This window comes from Cydia fagiglandana, chromosome 23, assembly GCF_963556715.1.
Source record: "Cydia fagiglandana chromosome 23, ilCydFagi1.1, whole genome shotgun sequence".
Lineage (NCBI taxonomy): Eukaryota > Metazoa > Arthropoda > Insecta > Lepidoptera > Tortricidae > Cydia > Cydia fagiglandana.
In genome coordinates, this window is record NC_085954.1 from 3766706 (window position 1) to 3788395 (window position 21690).

Consider the following 21690-nt stretch of genomic DNA (forward strand, 5'->3'; position numbering starts at 1 on the left):
TATTAAAGCTATATGGTTTAATGCAAATTACATATAACTTGTATAACATCGATGTCATTTAAAAGTCACATAATATGTCTGTTCTTCAAGTTTTTTTTTTTTTATTGTACTCGCAATGGTAATTAATATACAACTTAACTACTACACTACACCCAAATTACAAAACTTTAAAACCTATAAATAACAACACATAATTACAAACTACCTATTAACTATTATAACATCGATGTCATTTAAAAAGTCACATAATATGTCTGTTCTTCAAGTGTTTATTTTAATTAATTTTTAGGGTTCCGTACCCAAAGGGTAAAAACGGGACCCTATTACTAAAACTCCGCTGTCCGTCCGTCTGTCTGTCACCAGGCTGTATCTCATGAACCGTAATATTAGCTACACAGTTGAAATTTTCACATATATCGTATTTCTGTTGCGTTATAACAACAAATTTTTAAAATTTAAAATAAATATTTAACTGGGGCTCTATACAACAAACGTGTTTTTTCGCCGTTATTTGCGTAATGGTACGGAATCCTTCGTGCGCGAGGCCGACTCACACTTGGCCGGTTTTTTATTAAAGCTAAATCGGTACCGAAACAAAATACGTTCACTTAACATTTTGATTTCACTAAGTACTGTTTTATCTGAAACGTACGTCTACCTATACAGGATTTTATCTTATATACAGTACCTGATTATCTAAACTAATCACATTTTAATATCTAACTGCAACATACTCCATTTAATCACAAACTAGAATCCATACTCTTAAAAAAAACAAAAAAAAAAAATACTCACATAACTGGCAGCTTACAAATCCAAAAACCGGTATCACAACACACAACGTCACTTCAGATTTTGAATTCAGAACGCACGCCGGCGAGTGCGCGACCGTTTCGCTCCGCGACTATAGGAACACTGATGGGGCGCGTTATGAGTTTTGCCAGATAGTTCCAGACAACAGTTTTCCGCTTTTTTCACCGTTTTTTGCGATTGGAAGTTTGTATATTTTACCGTGAAGTTGTGATTGTTAAATTATCACAATTAAGTTGATAGACGGACAGATAGACAGACAACGGACGGCGCGATTCGGGAAATGATTAAGAGATTCATTAGATAAGAAATAGTAAAGATATGTGACGTTCCGCGGCAAAAGGTACCTTATGGCGGCTGGCGCTTACGTTACGGTATTATTAACACCGCTCCAATATTCAGCCGGGGCAATGGTACCTTTTTCCGTGGAACGTCACATATCTTTACTATTTCATATATGTTGAATTTCTAATTCATTTCCCGAATCGCGCCTTTTACCCTTCGGGTACTGAACCCTAAGAACTTGCCAACCAAGTCGGAATGTGGCGTTAATCTGGCAACACCGGTATATTACTCGTGTAGTCTCTATTCTATTTAGTTTGTTTATAAATAGATTTGTTTTAGTGCGAGTTGGATTCGCGTATCCTTGGCTTGTGGCCTCTTTAAGATTGCTTTCGTACTCACTAATGTATACAATGGGCCCGATTCGGATTTTGAAATAGATATCTATTAGATATCTTTTAGACATCACCAAGATACGATAACGATATGTTTAAGATCTAGCCTGTCAAATTTGATATTTGCGCGATTCTGGAGATACTCTTGAACGATTTCCACAGGATATGACTTAGAGATCCAATTCACATCTAATAGATATCTTACTCTATCTAACGTAAAAGTGACATTGGTTGCCCGAATTGCGCTGCAAAAGAGAACTAGTTGATATCTAAACTATAACGTATCTAGAATAGATCTAGTACGTGTCGTCTCTTGTGAATATCTTGAAGTTCGAATACGGCAGAATGTGTAATAGATTCGATAGTAGAGGATATAACCAAAAGGAGTAGCCATTAACAGGCGTTCCCCTCTGTGGTGAAAAATTTTGTGTTCGTGCTTTGAAACCCTCCCAAAGCTCAAGATTCCATTTTTCGAATTTTTCGCTTGCTCGGGTATCAATATTAGCACGAAAGGTTAAACAACTACTTTGCCCCCTTGTGAAACAAATAACTATTAAATCCCTTACTACCTAAGTCTGTCTAAAAATACTACATATACATATTTATAGGTATAGGTCGCGTCCTCCATATCTCTAATGTAATGACATTCCCTACCCTCTATTTGCAAACACCTTTAAGGTACAAACAGCCAATATACTATATACTCTACTACTATACACTTAAAGCTTAAAATCGTACTTCGTAGCAAAGAAATTCAGTCAGGGCAAACATAATTATAGGTAGATAAACCACCTTATCCCTAAGGATATAAGATCTACAATTGTAGTTTACGTCTTGAGAAGTTGAGCAAAAAGGTCGTAAGAGCCTTGTTAAGACTATGCATTTAAGTCGTTTCACAGGCGTTGGTATAAGAAAACTAGAAGCTTTATTACAAGGGCTTAAGGTTTAAAATTGGCTCATGGTTGTGGGGTTAAAAGGGTGATGCTTTTGAGATAATAAGATGAATAATCGAGAAAATAATGGCGTAATTCCATTAAGGTAAGTGTTTACAACAAATAACCCTCTGAGACAGTTAGCATTCATTAGTATCAGGGTTGTAGGCCAGCCATACTCAACCTTTCTTTTATGAGGGCCACAAAGACGGTTATACCTTGTAGCCTCGGGCCGTAATATGAATTTGCTTATAGGTGACGGTCGACCAGCAAGGTAACGTATACCAGGATCACCCTGGCGGGCGGGCCACCTAAAGAAGGCCGGCCGGTCGCAAATTGAGTATGGCTGAAATACTTAGGGCACTTAGGCTGCCGTAAATTGCTTGACATAATATTTCTGTCCAAAAATTCAAAAATATCGTATGTATTTATTTTGGAGGAATGGTAGCTCAAAATAATTAGGGAACATGAACATAATTAGGCATGGCACAAACGATGGGTATTTGAAAATAAACTTCTTAAAAATTTTTACTGGTATTATTTTTTTAAATACATATTTCTGGAATACCCGAAAATTGCTTTCCGTTTTTTCATGTTACGTACATTTTTCATATCGTCGATATGAAACTCTCGATCATGACTGATCCGACACAGATTTACTGTTTGGCAAAACAATACATTTCCAAGCTTAACACTGACCATAAAAAATGCAAGAAGTAAACAAACCTGACACTTAAAGATTGAACAATATGGGGTGAGCAAAGCGGCCACTTTGGGCCCGGGCGACAGGCCATTCCTATTTTTAATCCATCAAACGTCAGTTTTAACAGGAAATCATTTACTTCCCGGAGAGGGGAAAAGCTGCTTTTTCCAACGCGATTTTCCTTGAGATTATTCAATATAAACGGCTTGAAAATCAACGCTACACAGTAGCTTTGATTATGTTTTTATCCTACTGGTAAAGAAATAGTTGTTTTACAAGTAAAAAAAAGTAAAAAGTCATTTAATTGTTGCAAAACAGTAACAGAAAAAAAAATAAGGAAAAAGAAAAAAGACACAATAAGCACATAAGTCCAATAGGGTTGTTGACTGTACATATAAACCATGGTGTGTCTGACCATGGGGCTTTAAATCCAGGGCTCGATTCTACTCGCTAAACTAAGCTTCTTTTATTATGGCACCAACCCCGAAATCACGAAAAAAATTTTTACTTTTTCATACATTTTGGCTGATTAGATGTCGACGTTTTCTATGGAAACGCCAAAAAATTTTTCCCGATTTTAGGGTTGGTCCCACAGTAAAAATAGCTCAGTTTAGTGAGCAAAATCAAGCCCTGGATTTAAAGCCCCAAGTCCAGACACACCATGTACGAGTATACCTATAATTATAACTATATGTAAAATGAATGAATGAATGATGAATGAATGATGAGTGAATGTTTGTAGTTTATTTCTGTACCCCTAGTGTACATTTCATTCGATAGCGTGACGTGGCGTACGCGTTTGCGTTAAGTGTCATTTTGTATGGGATTTTGAGTTTCCAAAACGTCCCGCTTGGCGCGCTAGGAGTCCGTTAAAGTTATTTTTTTAACATATAAAACTTTTGTGGGCTGGAGCTTTTGAATAAAAACCCCTAATTTCCCCTGGGGCCGAATTAAGTTCTACGATATCAGTAACGCTTATTATAAACTTTATTATACCTACTTTGTTTCAATTTTTATGTCTCTTCAACCCTGTTGTACTTAAATAAGTTTTTGGCAAATGTTTCATTTTTTTGTTCCGTCAGCAGCAAACGTTGCTAAGCAGGCGAGGAATTCAAAATGATCTTGACGCGACTTTATTGTTAAGATAATTAATAAGAGCGTGACACGGTAATTTTGAACACCTCGCCCGCTTAGTAACTTCTGCGGCTGACTGTACAAGCTTTTATCGCTGACTATACTCTTCTTTCCACAGGCAACTAATACTCATCGAGACAATTCTAACAACCCCAAGCACAATTAGGTTGCGTTGTTTTATCACAGAGTTCCCATGGCCAACTCCTGTCTCCATCATCAGATCAGCTCCGTGTCATAATATTGCATTGTCATCCGATTTACATATGTATGTAAATTTTCAGCTCAATTGGAAATCGGAAAGTGGGTCAAATTTAGCTTCCCAAGATTTGACCCACACTAACGGCTCGATTCGGAAAATGAATTAGATCTCTACTAGACCTCAACAAGTTACGATATGGATAATTTAAAGATATTTGTAAGATAGATATGTCAAATTTGACGTTTCCGCGATTCTGGAGGTCCTCTTGAACGATTTCGACAAGTTATGACTTAGTGACTTAGATATCCAAGTCACATCTAGTCGATGTCTAATGTAAATCTAATTGATCTCTATATCGTCTCTAGATCTTGTGATTATCTCGTTTCCCGAATACGCGTGTAACTACTTAACAGATAAAAGCATGTAAAAATGGTGAAAGTTTAAATCACTGTTTATCTCAAAACTAAACTTACATTAAGCGTCACTTGCACTATTGGTTAACCGGTTAAACCTGGAGTTACAGTGGTTACCAGTACAATTTGACACTAGGTTAACAGTTTAACCGGTTAACCCCGGGTGGGTGGTGCAAGTGGGCCTAAATTAACCTCACTTTAAAGGTACCAAAATGCAAAATTCAGCTCAAAGCTCAAAGGTGAGGTAAAAAGTTTCTTACACCGTTAAACAAACCTAACGCAAACGTGGCTGCTAAACCGCTAAAATCCGGCAGTTTACGGGTTAGGGCGGCTGCAGACGGGTTAAAATTTATGGCTGCTATTTAACTGATCACCAGATTTAATACCAAAAAAATCTACTTTACCACCCTAAAATAATAAATGATCACCAAAATTATAACACCATTTTAATGTGAAATGATTACCAATTTTATTACATTTTACTATCCTATTAAAGGAAATGACACCAAATTAATCATTATTAACCCAAAAATTGTAAATAATTACCAAATTTCAAACCCCAATTTAATGTCAATTGATAACCAAATTTTTACATCGTGCTATCCTATTAAATAAAATGACACCAAAATAATCATTGTAAACCCAAAAATAGTAAATGACCACCAAAATTAGAACTCCATTTTAATGTAAAATTATAACCAAATTTTTAAATCTTGCTATCCTATTAAAGCAAAGCAAAATTTTCTAGTAGCATTTCGTTTCTGTATGGGTTGCAGTTCAAACCTAACCTAACCCACTTTTCTAGTAACATTTCGTTTCTGTAAGGTTCGCAGTTCAAACCTAACCTAACCCACTTTTCTAGTAGCATTTCTTATCTGGAAGGGTCGCAGTTCAAACCTAACCTAACCCACTTTTCTAGTAGAATTTCGTTTCTGTGTGGGTTGGAGTTCAAACCTAACCTAACCCACTTTTCTAGTAGCATTTCGTTTCTGTAAGGGTCACAGTTCAAACCTAACCTAACCCACTTTTCTAGCAGCATTTCGTTTCTGTAAGGGTCACAGTTCAAACCTAACCTAACCCACTTTTCTAGTAGCATTTCGTTTCTGTAAGGGTCGCAGTTCAAACCTAACCTAACCCACTTTTCTAGTAGCATTTCTTTTCTGTAAGGGTCGCAGTTCAAACCTAACCTAACCCACTTTTCTAGTAGCAATTCGTTTCTGTAAGGGTCGCAGTGTTAACCTAGCCCACTTAACTGATAGCAGTACAAACCTAACCTAACATACTGTTCTAGTAGCATTTCAGTATGCCTACCTAAGTTATGCGGTGCATGGTACGGGGGTTGAGCGGGAGGGGCTAGTAATTTTGGCATAATTTTACTTTATTTGGTAATATGTATAAATTTTTTGGTATCATAGTGGTTTATTTAGGTGAAAATATCGCATTTATTTGGTCTTCAAGATTTGGTGATCATTAATGATTTTTGGTAATCATTCAATATATTTGGTATTCGAATACAATTTGAAGTGCAGTCGTAATTAAAATGGTGGTACATTTGTAATTTTAGGCTTAACTTTTTGGTGTTCAGTAATTTTTTTTGGTAAGCATGATTTTTTTATTTAGGGTACCAAAGTATTTTTTGGTGGTCATTATATTTGTAGCCAAAATTTATTGTCTTTAGGATTTTAAAACGGGTTCAAGTAATTTAGTAATAATTGAATTGGATTAAGACTATGTAAATCAATACTAATATTAGTAATATTATACATATATATATATATATATATATATATTATACCTAAAGGCGAAAGTGTGTCTGTCTGTTACCTCTTCACGCTTAAGCCGCTGAACCGATTTAGTTGAAACTTGGTATAGAGTTACTTTAAGTCCTGGGGAAGGACATAGGATAGTTTTTATGTAGGAAATCATCCCTGAAGAGAGTGCGAAGAGAGAGTGTGGTGGAATTGAAAGTATTAATGAATTGCCTAATAATTGAAGTTGAATAATTGAAGTTGAATAATTGAAGTTGATTGGCGAGAAACGGCACAGGGGCCAAATTCGACATGTACAACTGTCAGATTTCGCATCCACGTCAAATCAACAGTTGATTTTATTGCATACTGAGTGTTGATTCCATCAACGGTGGATAGTATCATTTGGTACAACCAAAACTCCACTCTAAACTAAGGGTGGTTCGGTTTGGTTTGCTTGTCACCCTAACTGTGGATTGTTAATGTCAAATTTTGACATTGTACGTATTCGAGAACTTATGATTTTTCCCACATCAACGGGAGATCAACACGATACGTCAAACGTCGCTTGTCGAATAGGGGTCCAGGACCGGGATCAGTGGCGAGCAGTCGTGTTGGAGGCCAAGACACACTTTGGATCGCTGCGCCAGAGGTGTAAGAGTAAGTAAGTAAGTAAGTAATAATTGAAGTAAGCAATCCTTGAATTGAATGATTGCTATTAGCATTATCCAGGGGCAATAGGTATACCTACTTTAGCTGCTGTCACTAATTCCACGCAGACGAAGTCGCGGGCAAATGCTAGTAGATTATACTGCGTATAATGAATTTAAAAGACATCCCGACGTTTCGAAACCTTTACATCGAACCAACCAACAAACTACGAGTACCCACATGTCCCACATACTTACAAAGATACTATATGATAAAGTTGGTTATACATGCAAAATAGGGTCATTAAGCTAGATACAGTTAGATTAAGCATAATATTATCATCCTCGTCTACTGCCGCCCTAACGACCTGGCTCACCCTAATAGTTGAACTTTCAGAATACCCCACAAATTGTGGAAGGGTAGTTTGACAACGGACTGATTTCTTCAAAACCACCCCTTCAATCATTGCCGGCCCACAGCTGGGCAAATGGGTAGAGGTAGGTGTGGTGTTCATCAATAAATAAGCAGATGCGCTGGCAATACTCGTTCTCATCATGGCGGCGGCTGTGTTACGGCAGGGTGGTGTCACTACGCAGTTTAGGTACATTTGGCCGGCGCGCCGCCCGGAGCGGAGCGGCAGGCGTATGGCAGTGGGCGCTGCTCGACCGCACGATCGTCGTGTCACGTGGCGCTCGCGCAAACAAGATTGACGGCTCGTTTGTTGCAGGCGACGAGTATAGGTATAATTTTATACCTAAATCTGACTTTTGTGAAGGAGTGAATTTTACGGTAGTACTATTAGTTATTCTGTGGTTACGGGCGCACTGTATGGACCGAATAACAATAGAATTCCACTAAGAGTAAACTAGATTGATGATGGAAACAGAACATCACAGTAGGGTTTGGGTTGACGTGGATTTAAGACTTCAGACCGTAGGCACTACACTAGGCACTTAAAAGGCAGCTCCCCCCTTTGAGCTCAAATTTTACATAATGTCCCTCTGCGATATAAACTTGCCCCCTCCCCCCACCTACACTGGCTAGCTACGCCCTTGATTTTTTTTTATATACCTTGGATTTTTCATTCAATTGTTCTTTTTATGGTTCTGCACCTCTAGCACATCTTGCATCCGCGACTTAGACCGCGACTCGAGTCGCCATTCCCGCGGCTGTCAAATCTGTCGATTTCCGTAGCATAACTTGTACCCGCGACTGCAACAGCCGCGTAGAGAACTCAAAGTCGCGGCGCGACTCGTCAGTGTTACCCGGCGAAATCAAAGTCTAAACAAATCGATATTTGCAAGTGGCAACACTGAATCGGAAACCAGGGATGCGCTAAATCATTCGTTCTTTGGTGGTAAAAAATCTAGTTTTTTGTCGATGGTTAAGTTTTTCCTGTCAAAGTCAAGGAACTTTCAAATTTTGTCAACATTTAATTACGGGAAAAATTATGAAAAAATGTAAGTAATAGAGCCTTATATACTTAATATTGATAATATTCCTTAAAATATATATTGTTTAAAAATTTCTGTTTAATAAACCTTTTAAATAAAATATTTTTGTAAGTAACTATAATAATGGAATTGCTATTATTGGTTTTGTTCTCATATTCCTGTTGTAAATAGTGTTTTTTTTCAGAATAAGTTCAGCATTATCCTAGACACGATTGGTATCCCAGCACCCAAAGGAAAATATTATTAACAGGAACGTGCCAACGGGACCCGAAGTGGAGATTCAGGAAAAGAAACACACTAGGCAAGCTTGTAGGTTTCAAACGCGGAGCTGTCCCCTTTTCTAAATTAACTAAGATGTGAGAAGCGCTTTAACTTTAAGAACACCACCGAGGAAGTGAACTATTAATAATAACCCTAATGGTTATAGCGTACCTATCTAAGCTGCCACAGTAACTCTCAAATAAGTTTCATATAGTTTTTCTTGTGCCAATAATGGATGGCATGTGTGTGTACTGTGTACCTAACTGTTTATGATTTGATAAATTGATATGAAAAGCTTATTTCATAATCCTCGATGAAGTCATGACCATATTTTATTGTCTTGTTTACAAACCAATTTTCTTTCCAGGGTGATATTTAATTGTCCTACGCCGCATGTCGAAGAAAAAGGAAGAGAGAAAATACTTTTCAAGGGTAATAATTGTAATAAAGAAGATTCTTACAATTTCTCTATAGTGGTTCTAGATGTTAATATATATTAGGTTTAATAATAAGAAGTCGAATATTGCAAGAATATATAAGGCAAAGCAATATACTATTAATTTAAATATTGTTTTTTCTCTCCTGTATTTTTACCTGAAAAGAAACAGAAATAAAGTAGGTAGGTAAGTACCTAGAACTCGTAGAAGCCATTATTAATTAGCTCCCCAAGGCCCACTTCATACCTAATGTTGATAGCAACATATCATAGCATGATCGTATCAGGCCCTATCAAACATGAAGTGAAACATCTAGAACACGGGTATGATCTAGAGGAGTTTCAATATGGTAGACCATATGATAACCGTACCTATTGCTACCTACGCAGACTATGACATGAGCGTAACAAATCCTTCAAAATATTGTTGGTCGGCTCGGTCCAGTCACGGGACGACGAGTCAGGGGACGGAATGGTTTAGTGGGTGTTGACTGATAATATTTCATACAAAGCATGATTTTGAGCCGGACATGATCCTGTTATAGCCACGTATTACATCATTCTGTTACAGTACGATGCAGCGGGCACAGGCCACATGTAGATATGTTTTGTTGAAGTCGAGGAAGGTTCCAACGGTACCTAAATAGTAAGAAATTGTTGAAATTAAACATCTAACCGTGATCCTAAATATTACTACTAAGACTATGGCTTACTTAATAAGTTGGATAGTTTGTTTTGGACATTTGTACCTACCCACCTCATCGGCTTCATTTATGTACAAGCAAAGCGGGCTCAATACAATACAATACAATACAAATACTCTTTATTGCACACCTCATTACAGAAAACAATACAAATAATACAGGAAGAAGAGGTTAAACAACAGGCGGGCTCCGTTATTAGGTTGATGAATGTTTTGTGTAAGGAAGTCTTAGGATTACTTTTACAAACTTACGAACCTGAATTGAAATTTAAAAATCCTGCATATGTACCTAATTACTTAATTGAGTACCTACAAGCTAGCTGTTTGAAATTAAAGTTGTAAACATGATGGGTGTGTTGTGGGACGTAGGTATCACCGTGCATATTGCATAATCGATATAAGAGTGCATAAAGCGCATTTAGTGACTGTTCCATACTTCCTTATTCCTTAGGGCAATAAGTAATTATACAAATTATATTAAATTATTTTATGTATACCTATAGTCACAATAAATATATTATGATTATTGCATAATATATGAAACTTGTTTTTAAGTTATAATTATCATGAGTTTAGTTAAAAAAGTATGTACAAGCAAACCATCCGCGAGAGCGAGTCGCGTTATAAAGTCGCGTAGACTTCGACTCGCGGATTGACATAAAGACGAGAGAATATTTTGTCTCAAAATAGGCAGTTGTGCTACGGGTTTTAGTTCAAAGTCGCGATCGTTGTCATTTTCTGACAGTGACACCGTGCCTCTACTATCAGTTGGCAGAGTATTTTTCACTTACTTTCAGTGAATAAACGTGCCGTGTGTCACGTTTTACGTTTCTTTACGGTCTTATGTACCTAACTTCACTCCACACCAAACGATGTTGTCCCTTTCTAAGTATACTATAAAACAGAGCAAGAGTTATATCGGAGTTTTATACAGCGCCTCTAGGATTCACCTATGGAACTAAATAACAAAATTGACACATTTTCTCACGTCTACGTAATTTACTATCTATGCATCTCGCTCTCGCATATTAGTGCAAGTGAGATGCACAGAAAGTAATGTTACATATACTGATGGTAGCCGTGAATATGGAGGGTAGAGGTAAGGAGAATCCTTTATGACTTTATGAGAAAACTCCTTTATGGGAGAATATTTGCAAAAAGTGGGCACGCTGTTAGCTATTATAATTTTTCTAAATCTCTCCAGAGTAGCGAAAAAAAGAAAACCCATAAACCTTGTTTTTCATTGTATCAATACCGTACTAAAAATCATGGAGAATGGAAGATACTCGTATTTACAAGTGGAAAAACGTTTTCTCTTTTTGTATGGACGATTACGTAGTATACTTCCCTCTTAAGGTTTTTGACGGACACTTTTTCATTATTAATTACATGGAGATTGTATTCCTTACCTCTACCATCCACTAAGAGCATTTAGAAGGGACATGTCATCGCTGTCATTTTCTTTACAAAACAGTCTGCCGATTTTTGCGGGGGAGGGGACGTCAAATGTATTGCTATTTCTACATGATTTGTACGTAACGTACAAATAGCCATGTCAGTCCATACAAAAGTTTGCACAATTGTGTTTTTCGGCAGAGGGGTAAGTAATAATGTCAACAAAAAAATAAAGAGTATACCTACGAGACTACTACGACTATGATATTTGATTTATTCGGTTGTCAATATAAAACAAATGTAGGTGTTCTTTCTTCCCGTATGAGACGCCATTACTATGTAGTCTTGCTTGAGATTAATAAACATTACCTATATGGTGCTAAAACAAGCTTTTTTTTCCTGCTTGGAACCCTAATCCTAAATCCTAACAGTAAGCACTCAATGGCCACTCCAGTTATTAAATGCTCTAAGACCAATTTTGTCACTTTGTTACTGACTCAACCTTCATTCTACAATTTTTTAAAGATTTGACGTTGCCATAGTTACGAAAATAATAAACACATCAATGTTAGTAAACAATCGTAATCACCTATCAGCCGTCATAGAAAATGACATGTCGGACGCTCCGGCCTGGGCACGACCCGGTCTAGCGCGAGTCATCCTTTACCCTACTTTAAAGTAGGGAAGCCAGTAAACAATGTATAAATTTAAATGTATTGTATTCAAGACAAAAATTGCAAAATATGATAATTACGTAAACATCATTAATAATCGAGTTAAAATTATGACTTTGCGTGTTAAAAAATAGGAAGCAAAGTATACGGCGCGATTATACAGGCTACTTTTGGCTACATATTTATTACCTATGATGAAAATAGTACACACATGAGAAGAAATCTTAAGATATTAAAATAGGTATGTATTTTAATGGTCTGTTTCAGTCCGCATCATGACAGCGGCCGTCTCCTACTGCTAAGTAACATTATCTAATAGAGTGTGCGGAAAGAGAAGAGTCGTGAAATTTAGGGGAGCCCATACATTATACCTACGACTCTTCTCTTTCCGCACAGACCCTACGTATGACCTTAATAGCGATCTTAATTTTATACTACCTATATGATCTCGAGTATATTTCAGTGCCAAGCGCCCCATTTACAATACAAAATGAACCCACGCAGCGGGTATTTGGCAATAAATGTGTTTTAAATTTTCAGATTCTGAACCACCAGCAAAAGTTTTTGAAGAAAGTTTTATATTTCCTGTTACCAAGTTGACATGAAAAACGAGTACCTACCAAACACAATAATTTGAACAACGGAAAATAAAATAATACTTACTTAGTAAAGAAAAATAAATAAACTTACAGAACATTTGTATGTTTTATTTTATTTAGGATAATAATGCTTAATAAAATACGTAGCAATTCTTGTGTAAATATTCTTACTATGTGTATGTTCTTACTATGTGTTATGTGCACCCAGCAACAAAAACAGCAACATGTCTATGTACCGCTCCTTGTATTGAGCCTTAATTCTTAATACATATGTAACTTCTACATGCATACGCATGCATACATGATGCAATCCGGGTTTTCAGGGAAATGTTGTTTTCAATCAGCTTCTTGCCTAAAACCAAAAACTGCTCGTAAGCAATGTGATTTTCGCAAATGTAGCAGTAGAAATAGGAAAATATGATGTCAAGTATAACTCATTACCTTTGTACTAAATCAGCCTTTTATCGAACTATTAATTGATTTATCCCTTAAAGTTTTGCTTGAAGTTCACATACTGTTATAAATTTATACATATTACGTTGAAAATTGCATTAATATTCGTGAAAAATCTGCGTATTTGTTGTGTTTACAAGTTGACAGAAATGTCACGTTGGAAACGCACGTATTTTTCCATAACATCTGTCACGTTTACTCGCGTAAAGTATTTACGCAGAATAATTCTGTCTCAGTTTTCATTATATAATTAGAAAGAGAGCGTTTTAGGTGTGAAGTCAGGCAAGTATGGAAAACTCGCGTAAAAACGTTTGTATAGCCTGACAAGTTCTTTTTTAGCCCTGATATAATGTCGCTACAAACAGCTTACATATAGCAACAATACGTGTACGTCATGAATAGTCGGGACAGTGTGTATTGGCATCGTGCAAGAGCGAGTGAGGTATACAATTATGTACATGTGAGTTGTAGAAGTATGTTTCCCAATCGAAACCCAATCGAAAGAGCATGTTTAGTTGATAATTAAGTATGAATAATTTACCTATCCGCCATAATTTGATTCTAAATATTCGACCTCCGTATATATATTTACCAGATTCAGTCACTCGTGGTGGTAATGGCTCATTCTTATAATAAATATTTTTGATTATAGCACTAAAGACGCCTTAAATGAGAAAAATAATAATTTAATAATTAATATTCATATTTAGTACAAAACTAACCAGTTTATTACAAACTCACTATGAAAATCAGTACCCGTCATGTCAACAAATAATTTCACAACATTGTTTAATGGAATGCTACTGAATCCCGTATCCTTTTTCTGTCGCAAGTATATTAATGTATTTAAAATTATTTGTTTAGCATCGGTGTGAATTTTTTTGGGCATTTTGATTGCAAAATCTATTATTATCCTGAAATATTTACAATCATTTTCGATTTGTTTACATCGGTGACATTCAATGACTTTCAATGTCGGATGTCAAACAAAATAATTGCCATTAAAATAAATTAGTTCCATCGAAAATCCGCAACGTGGCGAGGGCTAAAAAGGAACTTGTTAGGCTTTAACTCATGGTACAAATTGAAATTTTTAGTTCTTTACGTGACCGGTAGCGGCACTGTACAATTACTCCATACATTTTCCTTAACTTTCTCACTATCTTCACTTCTCACTGTCATTCACGGAACTCATAGTAGAGCTACTGATATTTGTGAACACCTGGCCGCTCCGATATATCTGATGGTGATGGCGACTGTATATACCTAAGTACACATGGGCCCGATTCGGATTTTGAAATAGACATCTATTAGATATCTTTTAGACATCACCAAGATACGATAACGATATGTTAAAAATCTAACCTGTCAAATTTGACATTTGCGCGATTCTGGAGATACTCTTAAAAGATTTCATCAGGATATGACTTAGAGATCCAAGCCACATCTAATAGATATCTTAAGCTATCTAACGTAAAAGTGACAATGGTTGCCCGAATTGCGCTGCAAAAGAGAACTAGTTGATATTAAACTATATATTAACGTATCTAGAATCTAGAATGGATCTAGTACGTGTTGTCTCTTGTGAATATCTTGAAGTTCGAATATGGCAGTTAGTAGGTATTCATTCATTCATTTATTCCTTTATAAAACATAGTTTTACATGTCAATGTGTGTAGTGTATTCTTAGACAACTAAATTAGTAAAAAGTATAGATACCAGCTATCACTTCATTTCTATTCACTTAACCTTGTAGTATACGCCGATCTCGAAATAATTGATAAACTATACGCATCCTTTCCAAAATAAACGTCGTAAGTCACACTAATATTCCATGACATTCTGCCTTTTTGCTCACCTATACGCGTATACGTCTCGGAACTAAAGGTCTTAAGTCACTATAATTATCTATGACACTTCGACGTTTTGTACAAGCTAAACGCATAGACAACTCAGAAGTAAAAGATCGTAAGTCACGGTACTACAGTATGAAATTCGGACGTTTTGCATAATTATACGCATATAATTCTTGAAAGGTCGTAAGTGCCGTGAATTTTGTATTAAGATACGACGTTTACTAGAAGTGGTAACGCATCTGGCCCGTGGCATTAAGCGTATCGATTCTATTATATAGGAATGCTAGTTATATTGAAGGTTGAATATTGATGTTTTCGAAGAAACTTCGGAGATTCGATTCCAAACCTAATTGTAAAATAACTCACCCTTTGTAAGCGTTAATTTAATTGTTACACAAAAGATCTTAATAATATTTTTCAAACTCCATGGGTATGGTGACAGCCTGACATGTGTCATCTCCATATAATTTATAACCTATATTATTATAATACGCTAAATCTCGCAAAATTGTATTGAAATGACAATGATAATTATTTGTTTTACAAGGGGGCAAAGTTGTTGTTTAACTGCTCGTACTAAAATTGACACCCGAGCAAGCGAAAGATTCTTGCTCTTGCAAAATGAAATCTTGAGCGTTGCGAGGGTTTCAAAGCACGAGGGTTAAACAAAATTTGCCCCGAAGAAAATATTAAATGTAAGATATCAAACTAAAACATATACCAAATCAAAATTCAAAATCATAATTGAAATGTAAATTCAACCAGCAAACATAAGAAAACAACTCAAAATTTGCATTTTACTTTGGCTCACATGTGAATAAAATGCAACTTTGCTATCGGTTTTTGAACAATCAAGAGAGCCTTTATCAGTTGGTGTGGAGAAAAATACTATAAAATGCTATAAATCATTACGACGCAAAAGAAAATGCCACTTAAAACGTACCGAACTTTGTTAAAACACTTCATTTAATAAAAGAAAAACGCCCTTCAAAAATAACCAGCAATAAAAAAGAACGCGTAATTCGAATTTCGAACCTCGTTAAAAATTCAAACGCATTTGAAGCACTCGTCACTTTTACGAGTAACGGCCGTGCGTTCATTTTAAAATTTGAAATGGAACGCTACGTGGAAGTGGAATCGGGACACGTGGGTAACAGTCATGTCTGTCTATTGCACAGACCACTGTGACAGGATTGCTAGGTTAAACTATAATAGGGTATGACAAGTACGGCTACCAAAGAGTAAAGTAAGTATTGACGGCTACCATCAGTTTGGCATTGACATAAACGCTAACGTAATTTACTTTATATATATACGCCGTGTTTTTTTTGATTTCCGTTAATTTCGAGGGTGCATTCCTGAGCTTAAATTAAGTAACTTTCTCAAAGACACCGATGTTCTAATTAACTCCATTTCGGAGATAATCAATAATTTATTTTTTTCCTATAAGGCCTCTACAAGCGTGTACACTTGCCTTAGGGCTGGTTTACATATTGGTTAGTCAGGTTAGTGTTAAGAATGAGTTCATACATTTGCTACTAAACTTAAGTACAATCTCGGTCGATCGATGTTCGAAATGACATTGATATGTCACAGATTTCAATTGTTTGATTGAGTTAAATGTAATGCCCGTGTTACAACAACGCTATATGCTACATTTAATTACTTTTTAAACTTAATTCTTAACTTTTTTCTTTAAAAAAAAAGCAAAAATATTTCTTTTTTTTAAATTAACTATGCCAATTAGTTCACTTAGGGTCTCCCCTAATATATCGACGCGCATTCGGCAAAAGCCGATAGGAAAAAGCTTTATGTCCGCGCAATAAGAGCGAAAAAGTCGTCGTTTGGCTCGGCTCGCGACGGCCGACGACGCCGGACGCGTCGACCGGTCTTTCGCTCTTATTGCGCGGACATAAAGCTTTTTCCTATCGGCTTTTGCCGAATGCGCGTCGATATATTAGGGGAGACCCTTAAACGTTCTTAACCATACCCCGAAGTTAACGGAATTCAATAAAAACACGGTGTATATATCTCTTTCGCACTAAGATGTCAGTACGAACGAGATGCATAGAAAGTAAATTACGTTCACGATAGCGTTTATAAATGTCAATGCCAAAACGAATGGTAGCCGTAAAGCAGGTGTTGTTCAGTCAACTGTAAAAATATATTATGGGTGCACAAATCATCTCAAAAATATGTCCCATAGCTCTTATATCAGCGAATTAACTATGGGACATATTTTTGAATAAGTTGGCTACACCCATATTTTTACCGTTGACTGTAAAAATATGTAAATTACGATACAAGTGCGAAAAGTTGCAAATTCGAAACGAGTGGCGATAAATTAAAACACAATCGAAGGGAGTACCTATTTTAAGTCGACACGAGTTCCGAATTAGGTACCTATACGCGCATTGTATCGTACCATATCGTACAACGTTTTACAGTACATATGGCCCTTTAACTTTTCGACAGACTGCTCGATTCAAACTTTAAGAAACGTCAAATATTACGGCTAGATACGATATGGATTAGATATGTCAGTGTCAAAAGTGACAATTTTGTTTGAAGAAACGTCACATTTGACACTGACATATCTAATTCATATCGTATCTAGCCGAAATATTTGACGTATCTTAAATTTCGAATAGGGCCGATAGTTGCGTAATGCGCTAATTATCGCACTAGTGCGGTAAAGTAGCCCCATATGTAGGTACTGTAAAATATTAACCCACTAAATTATTATTTCCCACTATCCTAGCTATCCTCCCAAATACATCCACATCTAGCCATCAGGGGAGCGATCGGTAACCTAGCAACGCCGCACAGAGCAACCATTGGTTCAGATTAATTTAATTGGCGCTGTAATCGATGCGGTCAAAGGTTGACGACTCCTGCTGATTTGAATTTGGAATTGGGAAAACCGTTGGCTAATCGAATTCTTTTGAATTAGAATTTTGTGGGTAGAGTGTAGAGTTTAAATATTAACTCTGCAGAAACTCTCAAGAAAAGTTTGCAACGATTTTGATGATAGCACACGCAGTGCAAGTGTTATTTTAAGCGTCAAACTTCTATGAAATTATGACGTATAAATAACACTTGAACTGCGTGTCTATCTATCAAAATCGTAGCAGACTTTTCTTGATCTAACTCTAAAGCAGGCCACTGACGAGCCTTCCAAATGAATGCCGTTACAATGGATTCATCCAAATGGACGGCATCCGGCATCCTAATATTAAACATTGTACGTTTTTGACATTCATGACCGATTTTGGATTGCAGCCACGCTATTTGAACTGTTGGAAGGCTCGTCAGTGGCCACCTTTATAAATTGGAAACGTAGAATAGGTACCATTATTACGAAAATCGGCTGTCACAAGATAAGGGTACCTATTCATTCTTTCATTCAATGATTTAGATGAAATTTTAATATAGTAGGTACTAATATTTGTATCCTGAGAAAATTCGTATTCTTTGGTTTCCACGTATGTAAGTACTTGCATTTAGTAATTTTAGTAGAAAAACGATTCATAATTACGCATTGTACCAAAAGTGGTATATAATAATAAAAAATAACCTCCCTCCTTTAAAAACCGCAAGTTTCAAAGCAATCTACTAGATAGAGATGGTAATACCTATCAGTATAGATTTCTCGCTCTAGCACACTGTTGTCTACAAGACAACAAGAGAAAATGTCAGGTTGATAAAACTATTTTGCCAAACCGGCGAAACGAAATCTAGTTTTACAGCTTGGAAAAAAAGAGTAGAAATTAAAAAGTGGCCACACTGTAGTGTCGTCCCTTTCAAACCAATATATATAAGAAAAGGGACGACACTACAGTGTTGCTACTGTTTAATTTCTACTTTTTTTTGCCAAGCTGTACATCTAAAATAATTTTTAGTACTCTGCATCCTTGCCAGACATTGCGTCGCCACGGCTCCCCCGCCCGTACCACGAGACGCACCCCGAACCTCGGCACCCTTTGGAAAGCTATAGATTTATGAAAATAAACTTATATTTTAGTGAAAATGTGGATATCATAGTACCGACCACACCCCGTACCACGACACGCGTCACTAAGTCTGTACGAGGGTTGCACTGAAAATGTCGGGAATAGAGAAAACTGTCGCATCTAGACAGTCAATCTTTATTTTAATGCATACTTAAACTCAAACTGACCACGCATATAAATTTTCTTTTGAAAGTAATCATTCTGTAATGCACACGGCTCATAATCCCAAAGTCCTTTTTGTATGGCGATTTTGGGGCCTTAGTGGTTTTGTATGAAATTCGTAAAGTAGCCAACGGAATTGAAGTTTTTTTTACATATATCTATATATAAAAGATTTTTTTACTGTTGTCATATGAATATTTAGGAATGTCGAAATCTGCCGATATGCAACTTTTTTGGCAGTCTTTTTAATTAACAACACAAATGCGATTTTAAATTTTGACGTCGCTTTGGAATGACATGCTTCTTTAAGATCACCCATGGGATAAAATGAAAGCGACTTTCATATATAATTTTAACTGCAAACGAGCGTACGATGAACTCTAGTTCATAAAAAAATAACAGAAGCCCATTGTAACTTTTATTTGTTCGCTGAGGGCATATTGAAAACCGTTTAGAAATGTGATCCGAAAAATCACTTGGCCAAAAATTCAAATAATGTTCGACATACAATTTTCAAATTGTCAGTAATTTTTAAATATAAATGACAACCAAATGGAATATACCTTAAAAGTTTTATAAAGAGTTACATTTTTATAAATTATATGCCTCATTCTATTATGTTATTTCTAAGTGTCCCATTCCCGAATATTTCAGTGCGACCCTCGTATCCCGGCGCACCCTCTAAAAAGCAAGAGAATGACGATAAGAATGTATCTGTTACGTGAGAATGCATATAACATAGTACAAGCCACACCCCGTACCATGAAACGGGCCGCAGTCCCCTTACAACCTCCACGGCCAATAAATTGGAGGAATAAAAATATCCGATCCGTCAGGTATAAATGGGGATACATTATGATAGTACCGATCACCTTGTACCACGCGCTCCAATCCCGCCACTGGACTGGAAAGACTAGCTAGAATATATGAATTGCAGTCTATCCGAAAAAAATAAAAAACCCGGTAGTATTAAAAGACTGGCACAAGGAAGAAATATGATTGGCGATTGCTCCACGGACAAGAGCAAAGCTCTTAAGTTATGATGATGATGATGATGACGATGCAGTCTACCCGTTTCACACCTAGCAGGCGAATATGGAGATATATTATAGTAGTACAGAGTCACTCCCCGGTACCACGAAACGCAAACATTATCAACATCACCTCCATGTAACAACATTGTGCGTAAAATCTATCGTTATCGGAGTTTAGTGGTACAGGGCAGACGGGAATGAACATAATTTTGTTACTCGAAGCGAAAGATCATAAATTTTATTACATGTAATGTAAGTTTTTGTGTATTTGGTAGAGAGGAAAATCATAATCCTTAAAAGCTTTTGCCTCTTAACCTAAAAAAAATGGAGGGTGTTTTTTAGTTTTCCGTACCCAAAGGGTAAAAACGGGACCCTATTACTAAGACTCCACGGTCCATCTGTCTGTCACTAGGCTGTATCTTATGAACCGTGATAGCTAGACAGTTGAAATTTTCACAGATTATGTATTTTTGTTGCCGCTATAACAACAAATACTAAAAAGGACGGAACCCTACGTGGGCGAGTCAGATTGTAGTATCACGGTTCTTGAGATACAGCCTGGTGACAGACAGACGGACAGTGGAGTCTTAGTAATAGGGTCCCCGTTTTTATCCTTTGGGTACCGAACTCTAAAAATACCCTGTATATCCCATTCCACTATCCCTACAAATCTAATCTCTTCTAAGATTTCTAATATTAATAAAATAAAACATCACCCAGCTACTATACTCTGTATCTTTCGGTATTCAAATAAAGGTAAACAAACAATTTGTACATTTTCGGGTAGTTATAACATTTATTGGTTAACCAACCAAATACAAAACCGCCTGGATCAGTCACTGGACGACCTGACTTTAACCTACATTATTTGATCATGTAATGTTTTCGTCTACCCTCAACTGCCTTAAGACGAAACAGGAGCTGAGTTTTTAATATTTTAGGTAAATATACCCGTCTCGCTAACGGAAGCGGCTCCTAAAACTAGTGCAATAAGGACAAGGCGAAAAATCCTGCGTAGTAATCTCAATAATCGAGGTTCCGTACTCGACTGTTTCCTACTCCAAAATTTAACCAATCCTAACCAAACTTGGAAATCTAAATGACTATGAAATTATCTGTGTCTCATTTCGGCATAGTCAATTAGGCCATTTTGGACATTTTTGAAGGGCTCTAGCGCCTTAAAAAACAAAAATATCAAAAAAATAAACAAAACGGTCCGACACGGATATTGACAATATTAATTTGTGTTGAAAAAATCATTACTCTAGCATCAAAACCCACGGAGGAAACAGTCGAGTACGTTTGTATGGAGAAATGACCACTCCTGTTGGCTCTTAAGGAGTCATTTGAGGTAGATTTTGTTTACTTTTATTTAAATACCTA

The 21690-nt window shown here is 36.5% G+C and overlaps 2 protein-coding genes across 3 annotated transcripts in view; one reads left to right on the plus strand and one right to left on the minus strand.

The window, feature by feature from the left end:
* Positions 1-899, minus strand: part of LOC134675908 (uncharacterized) — a 369748-nt gene extending 368849 nt beyond the window's left edge. The window contains exon 1 of one of the 2 annotated variants that reach the window (XM_063534249.1): positions 796-899. The gene's annotated coding sequence lies outside the window, so the exon portion shown is untranslated. Of the gene's footprint in view, positions 1-791 lie in introns of both variants that reach the window. The other variant, XM_063534248.1, reaches the window with a different exon arrangement.
* LOC134675745 (nucleolar transcription factor 1-B-like) overlaps positions 1-21690 on the plus strand; it is a 56065-nt gene that overhangs the window by 24787 nt on the left and 9588 nt on the right. The window lies entirely within an intron of this gene.